This window comes from Dipodomys ordii, unplaced genomic scaffold, assembly GCF_000151885.1.
Source record: "Dipodomys ordii isolate 6190 unplaced genomic scaffold, Dord_2.0 Scaffold135, whole genome shotgun sequence".
In the NCBI taxonomy this organism is placed as follows: Eukaryota; Metazoa; Chordata; class Mammalia; order Rodentia; family Heteromyidae; genus Dipodomys; species Dipodomys ordii.
Window position 1 is genome coordinate 641,807 of NW_012267351.1, and position 21,495 is coordinate 663,301.

The 21,495-nt window shown below is 42.8% G+C and overlaps 1 protein-coding gene across 1 annotated transcript in view; it reads right to left on the minus strand.

Annotated features, from left to right (window-relative positions):
* The window catches only part of Sgcd (sarcoglycan, delta (35kDa dystrophin-associated glycoprotein)), a 240,823-nt gene that overhangs the window by 111,908 nt on the left and 107,420 nt on the right, over positions 1–21,495 (minus strand). The gene's annotated exons all lie outside the window — the stretch shown is intronic.

Sequence of the window (21,495 nt, forward strand, 5' to 3'; positions counted from 1 at the left end):
GATCTTATTTAGGGATTGTACATGCCACCGAATTTAAAATGTTTGCTTCCTTTTCCTTTTGCTGGTGCTCTCATTTGGCTTTTCCTGCTCATGGTTGGCACTCTACTACTTAAGGTACAGTTTTTTTATTTTTTTGCTAGTTAACTGGAAATAAGCATCTTAAGGACTTTCCTGCCCAAGATGGCTTCAAACCACAATCTTCCGCCTCCTAAGAAGCTAGGATTACAGGCTTAAGCCACCAACGCCTCGTTGTAACTTTGTTTTCAATTAAAAAGTCTTTTAAGTTCCTTAAGTTCCTTAAAGTCTCTCCATCCTAGCACAAATGTACATTGTGTGTGTGATGGTGTAACAGGAAAGTCTCAGGTCAGTATTTAGTAAGATGATTTCTGGAGTAACTTCCAGAAACCAGAGCCTTTTTCTTTCCAGATTTCCCTCTTTCCCTAGCTGATGCAACATTATTTAAATTTAATTACATTCCATCCAGAGAAGGGCTTTGTTACTGCTTTGCAGCTGAGAACTCAGGGGAAGGGGTGTGGGAAGAAAAATTACATTACAGCATATAGTTTATTTCTATTAAAGAATTTTAAGAGGAAACTGTTCTAGCTGGCTCATTTTCCTTGCCAAAATCCCTAATTGTTTTGCAACTTGACAGAAGAAAACCCTCCACAAAACAACCACCACCAAAAAACCCTCCCAGAGCTGATGAAAAAATGCTGAGAGAAGTAAATAGCCATAAATAAAACAAGATCCTCACAGATCCTTAACCCCATCACCATGGCAATGAAGATTCCTATTTCCAACCTCTGACCTTCATTACCATTGGAGGCTTTTTATGGAAATTTCTGATAGTGTCCCCCCTTTTTGTGGTCCCCCTCTCTCTTCTTGGTGGGATCTATATAAAGAGACCTGGGATTTTCAGTTCCTAGGGTTCATAAACAATAGGTAGGAGGCGAAGCTGTGTTGTAGTAAGTGCAGTGTGCCGTGTTTTTAGTATCCTCACAATCTGGAGCTCAAAATCCCTCTTCCGAAGTCTTTGGGAACATAAATGTCCTGGCAAAGGCACGGGTCTTTAACAGGGTAAATATGTGAGGATCTATGTGTTCCCTATAGATTGTGTTCCCTATAGACTGTGGCCAGAAACGTACTGTGATTTCTATTTGACGGATGAGGAGACCGAGAGCAGGTTAGGTGACCGGCTCCTAGCCTCACAGAAGAGTCTGACCACCCTGAAATGTCCGATTCCCGAGACCGTGGCTCTCATTACTTGTCCCCGTCTACCTCTTGTGGAAATATCATGGAGTATTGTGAAATCCTGGGGACCAATGTAGACAGTGTTTCCATGCATAGACATTCTCAAGAGTGACACAGGCAGTCCCTTCTTGGAGTTAACCTTCAGGATTTTTTTCTTCCAGCCCCCAGCACGGAACTGTCTACATCCCTTAGATGCAGCATCATTTCATATCTTTCGGTTTCCATACAAACAAAGAGTATCAATTCTTATTTATTATCCATCTCTGATACCTTTGGAAGCTGAGATTCCTAAATGGCAAATGGAGAGTCCGGGCAGTAGATTATGAAACACTTCGGGATCATAATGATATGGGATCCATCTTTCTATCTTTGGTGAAACCAATGTCTCATGAAAAGTGAGAGCCCTCAAGCTGAATGCTTACGTACAGGACATATTCATGCATGCTGCAAGTAATAACTTAGAAGTGGGGTAAAACCAGGACACATGACAAGGAATGGATTTTGGTCTCATAGCCTGTATATGTTGGTTACATATTATGTGCCTGGTGCTGTGAAAACATCTATACATGGATTACATGACTTTATTTTCTATAAAACACAAGCAAGGTAGCATTGTTGGAAGTTAGATCTATGAAAATACAAGGCACTATGCACATACATATGATCCCATGGTATAACCTCTTTGAACAATCAGCAGTTGAACAAAATGAGTATCAGGAAGCTGAGACATGTTTTGTTAGAAAGGGGTGGGGCTTAAGGGGAGGGAGGCAGAAGAATGGGAGAAAGTGGATGAAAGCAATCATAATAACGGATGTATGGGAAAATGGAAGCAGGTAACTTGAGGGGATGGGTGAAGTTGGGCTGCAGTGGATGGAGAATGACACTGATCTTTGTACTCAAGGACTGACATGTTGATGTGAAATTCCTTTGCACAACTACTTAAAGATCATTGAAGAAGAGGTGATTATCTTGGTCAAAGACTCAGGGCTAATACAGTGGAAACAGGCTTTTCTTATAAACCACAGGAACCTAGAGAACACACACTTCACTATTCTCACCTGCCTTTAAATAATACTCAAGGGCTGGGAAGGTGGCTCAGTGGTAGAGCGCTTGCCTTGCAAGCATGAGGCCCTGGGTTCGATTCCTCAGCATCACATAAGCAGAAAAAAATAGCTAAAATGGTGCTGTGGCTCAAGTGGTAGAGTACTAGCCTTGAGCTGAAGAGCTGAGGGACAGCGCTCAGGCCCAGAGTTCAGGCCCCATGACCGGACCGCCCCCCCCCCACAAAAAAGGAACAGTCAAATAATATTTCCCTCTTCCTTGCTAATAACTCATTCAGCGCACTCACTCAACATATTTTTTTGTTGCAATTTTCAACCCAGGTATTCAAAAGACAAATCAAAGGAATTAAAAAAGACCCTAGGAATAAAAAGGACAATAAGAGATCATCCTTTCTCAGGAGTGGTGCTTCCATTTTTTTGATGGGCAACTATACAAATCAGTGTATAATGTGAGGCACCTTTTCCCATGGCTCAGGGGATACAGCAGACACACGGATGATTTATTTCACATACTACTATGGAAATGGTAGAGTAATATCTGTCAAGCAATTGGGACCTGCCCACAGGGTCTGGGAAAGTCAGGAAAGAGCTCTCTTGGTTTAGCTTGATGGAGGAGGTGGCAGAGAGGAAGTGACAGGGAGGGCCCTGGAGGGAGGGTCACTCGGGCAAAAATCTAAACTGGACAAGGGCTGCACAACGAGCTCTTAGAGGTGGTGTGCTAAGACACGCTTCTAACAATCTTGCAGCACTGGGGGTAGAATCATTCTGTCTGTGAAGAGTTAGCAACCATTCTCGCTGTTGTAAGGCTGTATGCTCTGTTCTGCAACTATTCAATTCTGAATGTTTTGAAAGCGGTATATAGAAAACATATAAGGAATGGGCATGGTTGTGTCCCAATAAAACTTTGTTTATAAACAGACAAGTTCTAGACTGCACTTGGCCCCACAGTCTGCGGTTTGCTGACTCTTGCTGTATCCCACTGCGGTCCTGTTAATATGGTTTTAACTTCCTCTACTTTCACGAATGCCCACAAGGCCACGGGTGCTTATTGGGGCCGAGATCCTGGGAAATCAAATCGGCCTCTGATCCCAGCATGCAACTTGCTTAATTATGACTAATACCTCCCCTCTTTATCTGCGAGGAAAACATTCTGTGGATGCACAGATGGTGTTGCTATGGAGTTGCTAACATCCTCCTCAGCTGCAGATGTAACTGTGCGGGTTGCAGGCAGAAAATGATCAGCCGGCTGATGACTTCCTAGGAAAATATTGAAGACACAAAGATAGTCTGCAGATGGGCAGTTCAGACCCAGGCTTGATATTTTTTCTTGTTTTTCCTGCTTCAAATGAAGAGTATCTATTAGCAAAAAGAGAAGTCAAGGGTACTCTTTCTTTGCAGCCAGGAAATCACTAACGTTGGAGAAAGAACCACCTGTCAGCAGTACACAAACTAATACACACCCGGCCAGGGCTCACAACAACCTCTTAACTCCAGAACTTGTGAAATTAGCCATCGACACCATCAAACACGACTGTGTGATTGTAAATGGAACTAAAGTGACAGCACAGCAGCTATTCTCTGTGAGATGGTCAATAGACAAATCTCACTTTCTGTGCTGACTCACATAGTAGCCCTTATGGCAGAAAATGTGTAAGAAAGGAAGAAGGTTAATACTTAGCAACCCTGGAGGAAAATACACATGATGGAAAGCCACGCTGCATCCGGAGTCGACAGAGATGTTTTTTTTTTCCTTGGTGATTTCACACGTATGTCAGTATACACTCTACAACAAGGAAGAGCTCTAGGTACGCAGGAAAGAATGAAACCAAGTCGCAGGCTTAAGATCTCGGCATTAGTACTGAGGCTGGCCACTGCGATCTGGGGATGACTTCCCTGGTGTTTGGTTTTTTTCCCACTTTTTTTTGTTTGTCTGTGTATTTAGATGAGCACAGAATGTAGTGAAGGGAAGGAAACTCTGAAACTCGGCCACCAAAAAGTAGGCAGAAATAGACATGCAAGCAAATAGACATGCAGGCAAGCAGAAGTCTTGAAAATTCACGAGAGGATGCAGTTTAGAAAACAACAACAACACAAAGATTGTCAAGAGAAACAGGATGCTTAGAGTGGATGTCATGAGGGTCCTGGAGATGCCATCCTGAGAAACTCACTCTTCTCGAAGGTTGGCCTGCTCTACTCCGGGATCCACTCAGATCCAGCTTGGTTTAGCTCAAAGACAAAATGATTCTGCACCCATCCTAACATAATGGTTCCTTGGTACCTGCATCAGAAAGCATTTTCTAAGAAATTAGGGCTTTTAAGTCTCTATTAAGACAATTAAACAAACATGTGAGCTGGAGCGATTAACTTACTAAAGAATTTTTTTCCAGCAGAAAAATCCATTCAGTGGGAAAGCTATGTAAGGCTCAAATGATTATGAAAACAAGTCTACTGATGTCAGCTTGAAAAAAGGACCCTTGGGAATCTGTTGAAGTGGAAGATACAGGCTAAAAACGACAAGATGCTGCTAAAAATAAACATGTAGACAAATGGAGTGATATCTTGTGCTCAATGACTGTGAAACTTAGTATTAAGACCGAAAATTCTCCAGATTACTCTACAGACTCCACACGTCAGCTGATGAGCATCCCAATAATCTTTTGGTTATGAGATAGGGAGACCTGACCTTAAATATTTACATGGGAGAGCATGAAAAAGTCCAGTCAAGACTACTTTGAAAAATAAGAATACATCTGGACTCCTCACACTTCCTGATTTCCAGACTTAACACAGCCGCAATAATTAAGACAGTGTGGTTGGGGCATAAAGACAAGAATACAGATCAATGGAGATAAAAATGGAGAGTCTCAAAATGAATCAATACAATTATAGTCGATTGATTTTGAACAAGGGTATCAAAACCATTCAGTGGGAGAGAAAAACAAAAGAGTTTGCTAAATGAGTCTTGGATAACTGGTTATCTTAAGTGTAAAAGAATGGATCTGGCCCTTTAACCTAACATATACGAAAATTAACCCAGCAGGCATGGTGGTCCATACCTATAAATCTCAGTTTTCTCAAGACAGAGGCAGGAAGATTATAGGTTTGAAGCCAGCCTAGGTAACACAGCGAGCTCAAGGCCAGTCTGGACTATGTAAAAAGACCCGATGTCAAAAAATGCAAACAGAGCAAGATTATGCTGGTAAGCTTAGCTACTTAGGAGGCAGAGATGTGAGAATCACGTGTCAAAGCCAGCCCAGGCAGGAAGTTCAGTGAGACTCTTATCTCCAATAAACCATGCAGCAGAACCTGGAAGTGGTGCTACAAGTGGTTGAGCACAAAGAGGTTCAACGACAGTGCTCCTTATATCCTGGGTGTAGTTATTTTAACTTTTTTTCTGTTTTAGTTTTCTGTATCCTTTGTCTTGTGGAAGGGAAAGGGAATCGCAGAAATAGCAGGACAATGTACTAATGCAACAGTGATACTCACTAGACACTATGTTGAAAATGAATTATACAACTTGGTGGGGAGGGGAGTAGGGATGGGTAAGATGGAGAAAATGAGGGAGCAGATAACAGTGTTTAAAAAGAAATGCACTCGGGCTGGGAAGGTGGCTCAGTGGTAGAGTGCTTGCCTCGCATGCATGAGGCCCTGGGTTCGATTCCTCAGCACCACATAAGCAGAAAAAGCTGGAAGTGGTGCTGTGGCTCAATTGGTAGGGCGCTACCCTTGAGCTGAAGAGCTGAGGGACAGCGCCCAGGCCCAGAGTTCAGGCCCCACAACCAGCAAAAAAAAAAAAAAAAGAAAAGAAATGCACTCATTACCTTACTTATGTAACTCTAACCACCCCCATTCATCACCTTTACAATAAAGATATATTTAAAAAAAACCAAAACAACCCCAAAACAAAATCCTTATAACTACGCCAAACGTTAACTCAGATAGACTGAAGACATAAACATAAGAACACAGACATGTAAGTATCATTCTGTGTCTTATACCCTGGTATTATACCATCACCTAGAAAGTTGTGAAAAAGTTATTGGTTAAGCTAGGTACTGGTGGCTCACGCCTATAACCCTAGCTATTCAACAAGCTGAGATCTGAGGATTACAGTTGGAAGCAAGCCCAGTCAGGAAAATCTGTGAGACTCTATTTCCACTCAACCACTGGGAAAGCCAGAAGTGGAGCTGTGGTTCAAGTGTTAGAGCACTAGTCCTTTTTTTTTTTTTTTTTTTTTGGTCAGTTGTGGGCCTGGGCACTGTTGCTGAGCTCTTCAGCTCAAGGTTAGAGCTCTACCACTTGAGACACAGTGCCACTTCCAGTTTTCTGGTGGTTGAGTGGAGATCAGCGTCTCAGATCTCAGCCTCCTGAGTATTACAGGTGTGAGCCACCAGCACCCATCTAGAGCACTAGTCTTAAGCAACAAGAAGTGTCCAGGCCCTGAGTTCAAGCCCCAGGACATTGGCACCAAATAAAGTAAAATAAAGAGGGTACTGGCTAACATTGAGCATTTGAATGAACTTCTTAGGCTCAAGGAACCAAAAAACCCTAACACTACAATTACTAGTGTCGTAGTAGGTGTTACCTAGTGGACAAAGTAACACATCGATTTCATCCTGGCACATTCTATCTGCAGCCTGCTCCCTGGAGCACAATAAATACACTGTGAATGCAAAGTCCTTCAAGATTGCCATTTTCCACCCCACTGAGTCTCAGCATTGGCATCTAGCAAAGTCCATACCCTACAACCAACAGGAGATAGACAAAGCGGTGTTCAGTGGGATGAGCGGATATTTGTCATCACAGAATAATAGGATAAAGAGGCTCGTCCAATCCACTGCTACAAACTACCATCTCATTTATATCCTGTTGATGGAAACACCTTACCGCCAGTTAACGGAAGCATCTCAAGAACACAGACACCTCAGGTAAGGTGGATTCTGTAGTTCCAACAATTAAGAGGATGTGATATGGGTTTCTACTTCTCAGGGTTTTTTTTTAATTTAAATAGTTGAATTTCACCTTTTTGCATAGAACAAGAAATGAAATGGTGAAAAGACAGGTATGATGGAAGAAATTTGCTGTCTGCTCTGATGGTTGGCCATCAATCAACGAATCAATTTGTTTTTGTGGTACTGGGGCTTGCACACAGGACCTCACACGCGATGTTGGTCAGCCAACATTCCCTACGAGCTGCTGCCACCCCGGCGGAGGGCACGGTGCTGGGGCTGGGTAGCAATGCTCCAATTTGCCAGTTACCCATTTCGGATTTCCTGACTCAGCAATCTGGCAGTTCTCAAATCATCTTCTTATGTAATCCAGAAGGGGACTTATGGTCTTGGCGGGCTGACAGACCTGCTCGAGTTCCCACTGGAAATTACTTAGAGAATTGAGCCTTACGAGGTAGTCCTTCCTTTCTTTTTTCTATTTATTGTATGCATATATACACATAAACACATTTATATATATACACACACACATAATCTTTAAGTAGTTGTACAAAGGAGCTGCCATTTAACAAGGGAGTTGATGAGTATATCTTGGTCAATGTCACCCCTTTTAACATTGTCACTCCTGTATCCCCAATCCATACACTGCTTTACTCTTCATTCTGTAGGACACACACTGGATTTGAACCCAGCTCTTACTGTCACTAGGAGGAGGAAAGGTAGTAATTCAACTTCTCTGTTCCTTTGTTCTTTTGTCTTCTAGGTGATGTCAGGTAGGCTGGAGGCCATCATCTGGAGTAGGTGACCAAATGCTCCTTAACTCTGCAAACAAGGCCTTCTTCCTCCCTCATCTACGGTACCTACACGTCTTGCTTTTCAGAGAAGACACTTAATTCAGAAAATCCCTGTTCACGGGAACCCACCCAGCTGAGCTCTCAGAGCTGCTTTCTACAGAGATGCTGTTAATCTCCTAAATCCTTTAATCGCAGAACTGCAGTGGAAGCGGAGCCCATCCACCCTTTTGGGCTGACTCCACTGGGCCTACCAAGGCTTATGGGAAAGTTCATAATCCCAGAAAATGACCTTTGCATTGGCCACGTATCTGACTTTTTGTTGAAAATGTAAAGCCATTTAAGTCCTGACTGCAACCTAGCGCTCATGGCCCCGGCTGCTCCCTTCCGACCTTTCTGGAGGTCAGAGGTCAAGGTTTCACCTGTGTTTCACCTGTGTGGACAGTCACCTGAGCACTTTCTTTGTAGCTATCCCTTACTTTTAATTTTAATTTTGTCAGTTGTGGGGCTTGAACTCAGCACCATACTGTTTGATGTCTGCAAGCCAGTGGTGTCATTCAGGAGTCCTGCGTTACTAACAGGAAAAGGAGTTGTGGTTGGCTGATGCTGAAAACAGAGCAGCCCTCAGCCAGCATCTGTGGGGAAGGAGAGAGGGAGGGAGAGTGGGGGGAGAGAGACCAGAGAGAAAGAGAGAGAGAAAGAAAGCACACACAGTGGATAATTCCTACCCTAGGTGAAGCTAGCCAGACTAATATATTCATATATATTCATAGCAGCATTCACTTAAGAAGTTTCTTAGAGTCAGATCTTCTTTGTTTTCTAGATCTTTCTTTCTCTTGCCTTCATCTCATCTATATCTTAGATATACCCGCCTCTCTTTACCCAAATTCACATACGAAAGTTGCATGGTCTGCGACTCTGCTCTCTAGACGACTGGATGCAAAGTGGGCTCAGCCGCCCCGGGAGTCTTGCTCTGTGGCCGCCCTGGCTCGCTGTGATGTTGCCCCGGGACACTCTGGGTCTGTGTGCTGGAAGGCAGCAAAGCAGAACCCATTCTTCACTCCACCACCCAAGCGAGGGTGGAGTTAACAGATTCCCTTTCAGACAAGTTACTCATCCCCCCGAGGCTCGCTTTCTTGTCCTTTTACCTGTAACGCAGGAATAATGATGACGATGATGAAGATACCAACCTGGCTGAGTCACTAGGGAGATGACATGAGTTAATATATTGCTTGACAGTACATGGACTATTATCTGGAAAGCTGCTTGTATTCCAGAAAAGTCCGACTGCACATGTAAAATACAGATTAATCATTCTGATAAATTCTTGGTACATGAGAATTCAACGGAGACTACATTAAACATAACCAATACAAACTACTCGGTAGGTGCTGTCAGTTATTATAAACAGGTGAGGGAATGCGTTAAGACAAAATGGACTGGTAAGGATTATATAAATTTGATAGCTGGGCGTTGGTGGCTCACGCTGTAATCCTAGCTATGCAGGAGGCTGAGATATAAGGATCATGGTTCAAAGCCATCCTGGGCAGGAAAGTCAGTGAGACTCTTATCTCCAATAAACCACCAGAAAATCAGAAGTAGTGTTGTAGCTCAAGTGGTAGAGTGATCACCTTGAGCTGAGGGACAGCGCCCAGGCCCAGAGTTCAAGACTCATGACTGACCCCCCCCCACCAAAAAAACCCTGAGAAGTAGTGTACCTTTGCCAAACAAATCTATGCAAGTATTGGAATCCTCTGCTTCCTTCCAAACCACACATACATGCACTTGTGTACCTATACACACGTACACACACGTACACACACACACACCCCACTCCAAAGAGGCACCATTATCCTCCAGTTCGTAAACTCCCCAGAGTTTCAGTAATTTTGAACTTCTTTTCCAAATAAACTCGTGACTTGCCCAAGGTAAAGATACTCAAAGTTGAAGTGGATTAAACTGGAAAGCATCTGCCCCAGAGCTTGGGATAAGCAAACACAATACTGAGCCAAACAAACAGAAGCCATCTTTCTAAACACAGGATATAAAACCCTGATGAGACAGTACACAGTGGAACCTCTCCCTTCTTCAATGTTTCCAATAGTATTTAGAAATCAAGCTGGGAATGAGTTCTCTTGGCATGTTTGTGTGGCTTGTGTGTAATGCTTAAGATCAGAAGGGGAGGAGCTAGGTTCATTTCGCCATTGTGGCTGCGAGTTGGGTGTGGAGGCACACAGGGCTTCACACACAGGAGTTGCACAAACTCACCTTCCAATCTTGCCAATTATGATCAATCAGTCTCGCCTGGTCTGAAGACCCACCAATCTCCATACCCTTGGCATTGCAATAAAGGCAAATGCTTTCTCTGATTATTTAAATGTCTTATTGTGTCAGTTCATAATAACATTTAACAGATGGCTAGTACAATGCTGGCTACCTTTCAAGGCATAAAACATTCAATGTATGGGCTATAGTCTTCAGAAAACACCATGTGGTTGTGGAAAGAGCAGAGGCTTTCAAGAACAGATCACCTCTCCTTCCCTTCTTTGTTGCTCTCTGATGGCTGCTGAGTTTACCTTCTGTACGGCTTCACTTCCTCATAGTTAAGACATGTACATTGCGATTTTTATGTTATAATATGGCTCAAGAGTGAGGAACTCATGCAAGGTTGGCATGATCCCTGGATCACGTTAGGGCCTCCAGGAATACTGGATCTCTGTTCCCTTTCCTTTTTGTAATGCACGCTTTCCCTGCACTACAACCATGCTGAACAATTAACAATTTCTGAAAGAAAAAAAAGCTTTCCAGCCAAAGGGAAAGCAAGATTTAAAAAAAGGAAGCAAGGAAAAGTAAGGAAAGGGAGCCCAAACTGGAAATATCGAATACATCCAACTCTTCAGTCATCAACTCTGGAATAGATAGCTTTTTTGTTGTTGTTGTTGGAGGTGAGGCTTGAACTCTGGGCCTGGGCATTGTCCCTGAGCTCTTCAGCATAGCACTCTATCACTGGAGCCACAGCACCACTTCTGATTTTTGAGTGGTTAACGAGATAAAAGGGTCTCACAGGGACTTTCCTGCCCAGGCTGGCTTTGAACTGTGATTCTCAAATCTCAGCCTCCTGAGTAGCTAGGATTACAGGCATGAGCCACCAGCACCCAGCTGGAATAGATATATTTTGTTGCAATTTTTATCTGTTCTTCAAGTATGCTCCTTATTTTAGGAAATACAGTGAATTGCTTCAGATAGAAGCACCATTACCCCCATGGGAAGGACCTTCAAACACTTAGCTTGTCTTTTAATAATGGTGATGTTTCCCAAATTGATTCTTTTCAGTTTGAAACCAGCCCAGGCAGAGAGCAAGACTCCATCCGTAAACCATCTAGCAAAAACTGGGCTGGCAGGCTCAAGGGGTAGTGTGCCAGAAGCACATGCAAGCCAAGCAAGAGCGAGGTCCTGAATCCAAACATTGGTACTAAGCCTGCCCCCATGAAGATTGCTAATTATCCTCATAATAAAAACTAAAAGGAAAGATTATTTAACAGAAAGAACTATCTCTAAATAACTCATATCTCATTACTCACCTTTCTTATAATCTAGAAATCCTCCTGCCACAGACTGTAAAAATTTATTTCCTCTGTAAGTACAAGTACCACCTAATCTAGGACTTTATCAGCTCATTTTTTTATGCACTAGCTTATCTCTGAAATATAACATAATAGCTCAATGGAAGACAGCATAGGAAAGGACATTTTTGAACATTTCCTGGAATGTTTTAAATTGTCAAGGACTACAGACAGAATCAAAGAGAAACTAAGTAATAAAATTTATCCTTACGTAAAAAGGTAGGCTCTTTGAACACTCACTGTGAACACAGCCCAAACATTAATATGCGTGCGTGCGTGTGCGTGTGTGTGTGTGTGTGTGTGCGTGTGTGCACACGTGCACGCTAGTCCTAGGGTTTGAACTCAGGAGCTGGGCCTTGTCCCTGAACTACTTTTACTCAAGAGTAGTGCTGTACTACTTTGAGCCACAGTGCTATATCTGGATCTTTGGCAGTTAATTGGAGATAAGAATCTCACAGCCTTTTCTGCCCTGGTTGGCTTTAAACTGAAATCCTCAGATCTCAGCCCCTGAATAGCTAGGATTACAGGTCTGAGCCACTGGCTCATCATACACACACGCGCGCACACACACACACGCACACACACGTACACACATGTACACACACACGTACACACACACACACACACAACCCTTCTCTTAAACTGAAGAACAGCTTACGATCAAAGCTGAAATACTTATAGAAACATGTAAATCGCTCCCACAAACTTCTGGTGGCTTTGAGGTGGGTCTCAGACAAGACAAAAGATAGGCGTGTGAGAGGACGAATGTCCCCAAATAATTCTTCACATTGCGTTTCTACGTGGAGTCTGCCGATGGCATTTTTGAAAAGAATTTCATTAAATGTAGCTGCTAACATGTCAGAAGCTCTCTTAAATGGAAGGGTAATGGCTCATAACATTTGTAAGCTTTTTAATTTCATGGAATATGAGCAGCATAATCAGGACCTATTAAAGTCAATCAACTGTGCCAAGTGCGACTACTACATACCTTTGCTTTGTTTCTATTTTCCTTGCGGGGTACCCCGTGAACCAAGTGCAAACAAGCCCCAGTGAGTTTCTTTATGGCTAACACTGATATGGGATATTCTCAGCCACCTCTGATAAAAACCACTGCATGAGTGGGTTGAAGAGATACCTCTGGGAAAATGGCTTTTGCCTTCTGAATGACAGAGATTTCGCTTTGCCTTTTGCTTCAGCTCAGAAAGCACCATATTGAGAGGATTTGAAATCAGTCATCTGACCAGTATAGCTGCAATTCATACAGGGAGGTATGTCATCTTTCCAATGACACAGGACTGTGTGTCAGGACCTGCATTGGAGGTTTTGTCTGCCATAAGAACAATAATAGGAGGAGGAGGAGGAGACCCACTATAGGGTCTTACCTAAGTGACATAGTGTTTTAAGCAGCTCTTCTCTATTCTCTCATTTAATTTTCAAAACAACCCATTATATAAATAGAGAGATTAATGTGCTAGGTGGGAACTTGTCAAATAATGTTCAAGTTTCAAAGCTAGGAGGAGGCAAAGCTAAGTGCGAATGGAGTTATTTGTCCAGCTCGGAAACATGTAATATTGCTTCCGTACTGTGTGGTTTGGGGGAGTGTCCTAATCAAGGGTTCTGATTGTAATACCAACACTGGGGACCAGAGGGGGTGATTTAGCCCAGCGGAAGGCTTCAGAGATAGAACCAGAGAATTCACATCACAGTGGAGGGAGAAGGTGTACGTTAGCGCAGGAAAAGCAGAGCCAAGTCAGAGCAACCAGGTATGGTGGGGCCACAAGCCAAAGGATGCTGTGGGAGCAAAGGAAGCTGGAGGAGTCAGGAAATGGAGCAGGGGCCAAGCAATGGTAAACTGTCTCAGGCTGACAGCTCCTGGGGGAAGGCTGACTGTACAGTGTTTGTGTTATCTGATGGCTCCACAGAGCAGAGTCACACCAGAGAGATGCACCACACAGATCTTAATGAGAAAACCTCCAATGAAACCTGCAACCCCCCAACAGCATGCACGCAGATGCGTGTCCAAATACGCTAGCCTGCATTTAATTACAACTCATATAAATGATTGGGAGAATGATGAGCTATTTCCCAAGGCTGCCAATGATGAAGACGAGAACAATATGCCAACTAATGGCACTGACCGGGTTCATATAGTCACAATACCTGAATGAGATGGGAGATTTTTATCCTAGGAGGAGAAGACAATGTGGAGACTATTTCCCTTGTTTGTGGGAGAATGCCCTGATCTTCTCCCAAAGCTGGGTTGAAGAGAACAGGATGACTCAAGTAAGAGAGAGCAAGTGTGGGTCTTATAGTTATTATTACAAGAAGAATTCACAAGGCAAGTTGGATTTAGAATGAAGAATCCAATCTTTTCTCCTAAGGGGGTCCCCAAAATAGTTATCCATTAGACCTGAGGAAGCTGTGGGGGGATTTGGAGAAGTAGAAGAGATGAGAAGATTTGGACTCAGACCTTCTTGGTTCTATAGTTGAGATAGGAACCATAGCTATTCAAAAGTCCAACTCTTGTGGGCTGGGAAGGTGGCTCAGTGGTAGAGCACTTGCCTTGCATGCATGAGGCCCTGGGTTCGATTCCTCAGCACACATAAGCAGAAAAAAAAGCTGGAAGTGGTGCTGTGGCTCAAGTGGTAAAGCGCTAGCCTTTAGCTGAAGAGCTGAGGGACAGCGCCCAGGCCTAGAGTTCAGGCCCCATGACCAGACCAAAGCAAACAAACAAACAAAAGTCCAACTCTTGTGTGTACCTGAAGTGAGGGCTAAAACCAATCTACGGAGCTTGATGGTGGAACACTCCAATGATCATACCATCAGCAAGTGGTATTTCGTGCTTGGGCCATGCCACTTTTTATTTCCCTGACTCTGATGGTGATAAACAGAAGCTGTGGCCTTGTTCATGGGTGGGGGGGAGAGGGGAACCAATGCTACTGCACCTTGCTGGTGGATGGACCACAGTCTTTCAACGTGGTGACCACTGTCCCCATCTTTCTCTCCCTTTTTAAAACCCCTTCTCCATCTAACATGCAACAAGTGCATCTACAAAATATTTATTAGCCTGAAAGCTTCATTTCCTTTGCCAGGCATTTGGTAGTTGCCCAGAGGCAGAATTGCTGCTGATAAAAAACAGAATCACTCATGGAAATGGAACGTCTCCCACACGTTCATGTAGGCAACCACCGTTTAAACCGTCGCTGGTAATAATGCACAGAATTCTGCATCAAAAGGTTTCACTTAGCTGCTGCTAGAGCTTGCGACCATCAAAGTCACAGTAACTTCATATGCCAGAAAGGTGTTTTGGCTTCAGCCACTTGAAATTACACCTTCTGAAAAAAAATTATCAGTGTTTTTGACAATGAACAAGTTTTGAAAAATGAAGACTAATGGTATAACACGCTTGTAGCAATTATAAAGCACTGGGTACCACAAGAATTGACAGGTGATGGGCCGGTTTTGATCAAAGCATTATGGGCCAATTTTTTTAAGCAATGTGTTTTTCTTTCTTTCTGCTAACAATTTGGGAGTGAAAAATGACAAAAACTTAAAGAATGTATTAAAGCACCTGCCTTTCTTCAAGCTGCTTTCTCTCCATTATTCTCCCCAAGTGCCCAGCACCCAGCTCTGGTGGAGAGACACCTCCTCACTGCCAACAGGCTTTTTATTACCATTAAAAGAACACGAATCCTGGCAGGATGGACCCAGGCAGGAAGCATGGTGGGCTACGATGTCTCCGGAAGTGATGGGGGTGTAGGCGACGAGGCTGAGATATTCCAAGCTGAGAACAAGGGGAGGTGATAATTTGCTCTGCTGAACCCTATGTCTGTGATCACATGGCCACTCTCAGAGCTTTGGTCTGCCTGGGGATGATCTGAATCAAAGCTTATAGCAGGAAAAAATTGGGCTTCAAACCCCTAAAGTCAGTCCCCTTTATCTTTCTTTCTGACTCAATTCTTACCCCATGGCCTCCAGCCATATCATTGCTCATATCGTCTCCTACTTAATAACCAGAGTGTAGCTAATAATGATAATTAATCCATATATAAGCTCCTATCAAGGAGGTATTTGTCTTTGTAAGAACCTCAGAGGTCCTTACAGAATTTTTTTGAGCTGTAAAGATCTCAAAGAATATTCATGTATTTAAATAAAATCTGCTCCCTAATGTAACAGAAATTAGTTGAGGAACTATAGTGGTAGACAAAGTCAATAACGGCATTAACAAATGCTAATAACATGTAATTATCGTATGCAATGTAGGAACTTACATTCAAGGAACAATTCTGTATACTTTCCACACACCTTTACTGACGTAAGATTATAAGAGAGTTGTAACTGCACCCATTTCACAGGACAGTAGAGTGAGGCAAGGAAAGGTCTAGAACTTGCTCAAGGTCGTCCAGACAATAAAACGCAGAACCATGATCTGAAATAAGGAAGTGGGTGTTGCACACCATGCTCTTTAAAACAAAACAAAGCAAGAGGGAACAGTAGACACTAAGCAAAAGGAAAGAAATGTATAATCTCACCCAATGTGGAAGAAATAACTGCATTGTCAAAGCTCACAGAAACTCATAAACTTTATAGACCACAATAAAGACAATTTGCCCCATGAAGGTTAGAATGTGTTTGTGACTTTAACTGAGTATCACTCTCGCACAATACTGTGGAATTTGTGTAATCTATATAATCACTTAATCACAATAAAAAAATTGCTAAAACAAAACAAAAATTGAGCTAGGCACCTGTGGCTCACGCTTGTCATCCTAGCTACTCAGAAAGCTGAGATCTGAAGACCCAGCCTCTGGTAGGAAACTCTGTGAGACTCTTATCTCCTATTAATAACTAAAAAAAAATATATATCCAAGAGGAGAGCTATGGGTTAAGTGGTAGAGCACTAGCTTTTAGCAAAATAGCTGAGGAACAGTGCCCAGGCCGAGTTCAAGTCCCAGGATCAGCACAAAACAAAACCAAACAAAAAATCGAGTGTCTGCTTATTTTTGGGTTAACAATTAGAATGATTACTATAAAAAGAACAAATAAACACTGTCTCTCTTGCTAAGTTTTTAGGTGATGTGAAAGCTATACATACAAGGTATAAACAACCATCATTCCTATAATACAGCATGGTATAAGAAAATAAAGCTATTGGGTAGGGGGTCTCTTATTAACTCAGTGGTCAGGGGAGGTCTCTTTGGAGCTGAGTCCTGGAGGAAGGGAGGCAGGTCTGGAGGTTTTGCAAACCCTACCTTGGGTGTTGGCACCCTGGCTGGAGACGGGGGGGACACGGGGAAGGCAGGACAGCAAAGATGCAGGGCCCGGCCAACCTGGTTTGAATTCAGGGTTCCAAGTAACTTGCTTAAAGATATTATGACTGCAAAAGTTGTAGGGCGCCATCAGTCATGCCCGATCGTTAACGAAATCGAGAAATGGAGAGGAACTGCTATGGGGCTCACTGCTTATCAGAAGGGCAATGTGGAGAGAGAAAAGAGTCCCCAGCTTGGAATCTCTAGAACACACAACTGACAGCACTCCGTCCCCTCTCTGCTATTTGAAATCAATCGTGATATTTGAAGTCAGTCCAGAGAGTATACCAATGCAAAGTTCCATCCAACATGCATGGAAAATTCATGGCCTTTCCTTTATGTTCTATCAGCTTATTCCTCTTTCTACTTCCTGTTCTAAGTTAGCATTTTTCTCATTGTATTATGTGACCCCATGTCACTATATATCTATATGTGTGTATATATATATATATATATATATATATATTTGACAGTACTGAGGTTCTGTCAAAGTACTGATACTTTACTGCTTCAGCCACTCCACCAGTCCCTTTTTGAGCTAATTAATTTTTGAGGTAAGAGTCAGGTTCTATGCTCCACTTGCCTAGAAGGTGATCGTCCGATCTGTGTGCTATTCCATGTTGCTGGGATGGCAGACAGGCAGGCAGGCAACCATGACACCCAGCCCATGGTTGAGATGGAGACTTACACATTTACTTTGCCCTGGGTGGGTCTCAAATCATGAGCCTACAATCTTCACCTTCCAAGTAGCTAGGATAACAGGCTTGAGTCACTCTGTGAGCCACATCTATCTTATGAGTGATACTAATCCTGGGTGGAAATGGTATAAGCGGAGTGAGGAAGGGGTGTTCACAAGTACAAGTCTGGCATGAGAAGTTTTAGATGGATGAACTCGTGATGGATCTTCCGGTACCCTGACCAGAAGGAAGGGGCTGTCTGCAGTATCCTCCCTACCCAAAGCCTCCGGAAACATGCATCCAGGCCTTCTTCCTCTCATGTCAAGTTTGCACTGACCTCCTCTAGCACTGTGCTGGTTGATGTAATTGCATTTGAGGTCCCTCAAAAAACACACACACTCGCAAGGTCTTCTACCTTAAGAGAGGACCCAAAGCATCAGTCTACTTAGACAACAATCTATGGTAACCAGAAGCCTTTGAATACCTAATGCCTGCTTTCCAGGATTTCTGTGCCGAATGATTCAAAGTTTGTGTCTGTATAAAGCAGGCAAAGCATCTGGTCCCCATGACAGTCTGCAATCAATCAGCACATGTAAACAGACAAGACATCAGGGAACAGCAACTAGTTTCGCAGTGCAGATGGGCTCAGAGATGACCCTTCCAGTTTTTAATGCCATCTGTAATTTATGGGTAAGCAAAGAAATTCAAAGTTGCCCAATGTACCCCCTTCTGACTTGGTACAAATCACTTTTATTTAACTTGGGCAATACTTCATGGTCCAGTTAATTTCTTAATTAAAGCCAGCAAGATGCTCGGGTTCTATGCAAGTAGCGGAGAGATGGCTGTTTTGTGTGCAATATGTTCAGCTGGGAGCTGAAGCTGTGTTGCTCCTGGTTTCTAAACTAACCAGAGACACACGGCTCTTCTCTGCTCTACTCGCTACTGGTCAATGTTCAGTGAAAACTCTTTACCCCTAACTTGACTGCCATCCTCAGTTACTTCCAAGGTTAGTATCCTACCAAGCACACCTTCCACCCCAGCGTATGTTCTTTAGTGGGAAGAGGGATAAATACAAAAGGGAGGCATGTTCTAGGGGATATAGGGGGGAGGACAGTTGTGGTGAGTCTCAGCTTTGGGTTCCAGAAGCTCAAATTCATCTGCCATGGAGCACATGTGCAATTTAGACGTATAAAGAACAAAGTGGAGTATCGTGGTGCCTGGCTTCAAGTGAGAGTACAAAGCTGCAGTCATCAAAACAGCATGGCATCAGCACGAAATCAGGCACACGGGTCAACCACAGCATACCCAACCCAGAAATAAATGGACTTAGACAGAGTTGACTAATCATCAACATAGATACCAAGAACTTAAGATGGGTTTAAGAATGGTCTCTGTAGTGAGCAGTGCTGAGAAAACTGGATATCCACATGCTAAAATTAAAAACACACACACACACACAAAACAGGAAAAGAATATGATGGAATCCTTATCTTATGTGTGTGTATATATATAGATAGATAGATATCTATCTATATACAGATATCTATCTATCTATATAGATATCTATCTATCTATATATATACACACATACACATACAATGCATTACAACTTAAACATATGATATAAACCAATAAAACCTCTAGAAGAAAATAAGAGAACACATCAAAATCCTGATCTTGGTAATATAGGATACTCTTTTGGTATATGGTACCAGAAGCAAAGGTGATTTAAGCAAAATAAAGCGGGACTCATCAACCCATAAAAGCTTCTTCATGGCAAAAGGAGTGAAAAAGTTAACTACAGAATGGGAGGACGTATTTGCAAATCACACAGTACTTAAGAGGGGAACGAAAATATGAGTACAGATGGAACTCTTGCCATTCCATAGGCAAGCGAAATACTGACAACAATACTTATTTCAAGGAAGACATCCAAAAATGTGCTCGACATTACTAATCATAGCGTATATATCAATATAAAAACCACAAGATGTCATGCTGCACCTGTTTAGGAGAGTATTATCAAAGGCGAGAGTATTACCATTGGCAAGAATGTCGAAAAATTGTCTCTCATCAGTACAAAGTGGAGTATATCATGTGACCATCCATTCAGGGTGTAACTTCTGAATAGATTTTTGATATTCATAGTACTTGGAGTGCCTTGGTGAATGTACTGTATGAATACAGTTAAATTTTATAAATAATAACTGTGGGACTGAAGTGATGTGCTCTTTTTGATGTTTTTACCACTCTGGCCCTTCTTTTTTGGTCAGTCATGGGGCTTGAGCTCAGAGCTTGAGCGCTGTTCCTGAGCTCTTTTGCTCAAGGCTAGCACTCTATTACTTTGAGCCATAGCATCACTTCCGGATTTTTTTGTGATTAACTGGAGATAGGAGTATCTCAGACTTTCCTGCCCAGCCTGGCTTTGAACCACCATCCTCAGATCTCAGTCTCTTGAGTAGCTAGGATTACAGGCGTGAGCCACCAGTGTCCAGCTTCGTTTTTTATAAACAGGCAAAGAAGTCCACTTGTTGACAGCAATTCAGTGCCATTTAGTTTAATACAATTCAGGGCTTTAGATGGCATTTCAATAAAACTAGCTACCATATCAAATTGCTGAAGCACATTAATTATGCTAATCTATGCACACAATGCAAATGATGCTTTGGGGGAACTTTCCAGTGACCCCTGGCTACAGAGCTATAGCAGGTGGCTTCAGATCAAGTTCACCCCAAACAAATGTATGAATCATCCCTTCCAACCAGAAACTCTATCTTCCCTCAGCACAAAAAGACAAAAACGAACTTAACAGAACTTATCCAATCAAAAAGAATGCTAAAAGGAATCAACCTTGATACTATTAATCAACAAAAGGAAGGCATGTAGAAAGACTTTTATCATAATTAAAAGGAAAGAAGGAAAGAAGAAAGGAAGGAAGGAAGGAAAAACAAAAGCTTATATAGCAGACTGTGGCTTTGAAGTCACATTTCTGGGAATGAAAACTTTTGTTCTGTTATTTCCTAAGTATATGATTTTGTACATGGTCTCTGTTCTCTAGTTTGTAAAATGAAGCAAAAAAAAATCCCTACTTCAATGAACCGATCTTTGAATTTAATTAGATACCAGTGATTAAGTACAATTTCGCAGATGATTTGCTGATAATTGATAGGTAACAGCGACCAATAGGGAAGCTCACATGGAAGGTGAGAACATAAGGTCTCAAAGATAAAGTATGGTAATGAAGATTTCTGGACTCACAGGAGACCTGAGCCCTGTACACCACACCTAGGGCCAGGAATTCCTCGCAGGCAATCTCAACAAGTACTCAGACTCCTAAGGCCAGCGCTCTGGTTCTCAGATGCCCCACTTTCGGTCTGTTTGAACAGGTATGTATGGCTACCACAAATCAACTAAAATCACGAGACAAGCCTGCCCTCTCTGCCTCCATCTTGTGGGTCACCGCCCTAGCCCATTCTGTCCACAGTGGCTTGCACACTCGTCTTGGGCCCCAGGGAAGACAGGACTGATGGATCATGTGTTTAGGACTGAAAACCGCCCCCAAGGAGAGCAAAGCCTTGTAGGACAGAACTCCCCCAAATGAGGGCAATCATCTATAATGACTGGGATGCATCCTGGAGCAGGAGAATCATCTCACGGCTACCAAATTGCCCTCTTCAAATGATGACGTCAATCAGCAACTTCTCTGCAACCCAGAAGAACAAGAGTTGAGAAAATGACCAGCCAGGCCACACCTATAAATCTGGGACTCTACCTTTTCTTTCTTTTTGTTGGTCATTAGGCTTGAACTCAGGGCCTAGGCATTGTCCCTGAGCT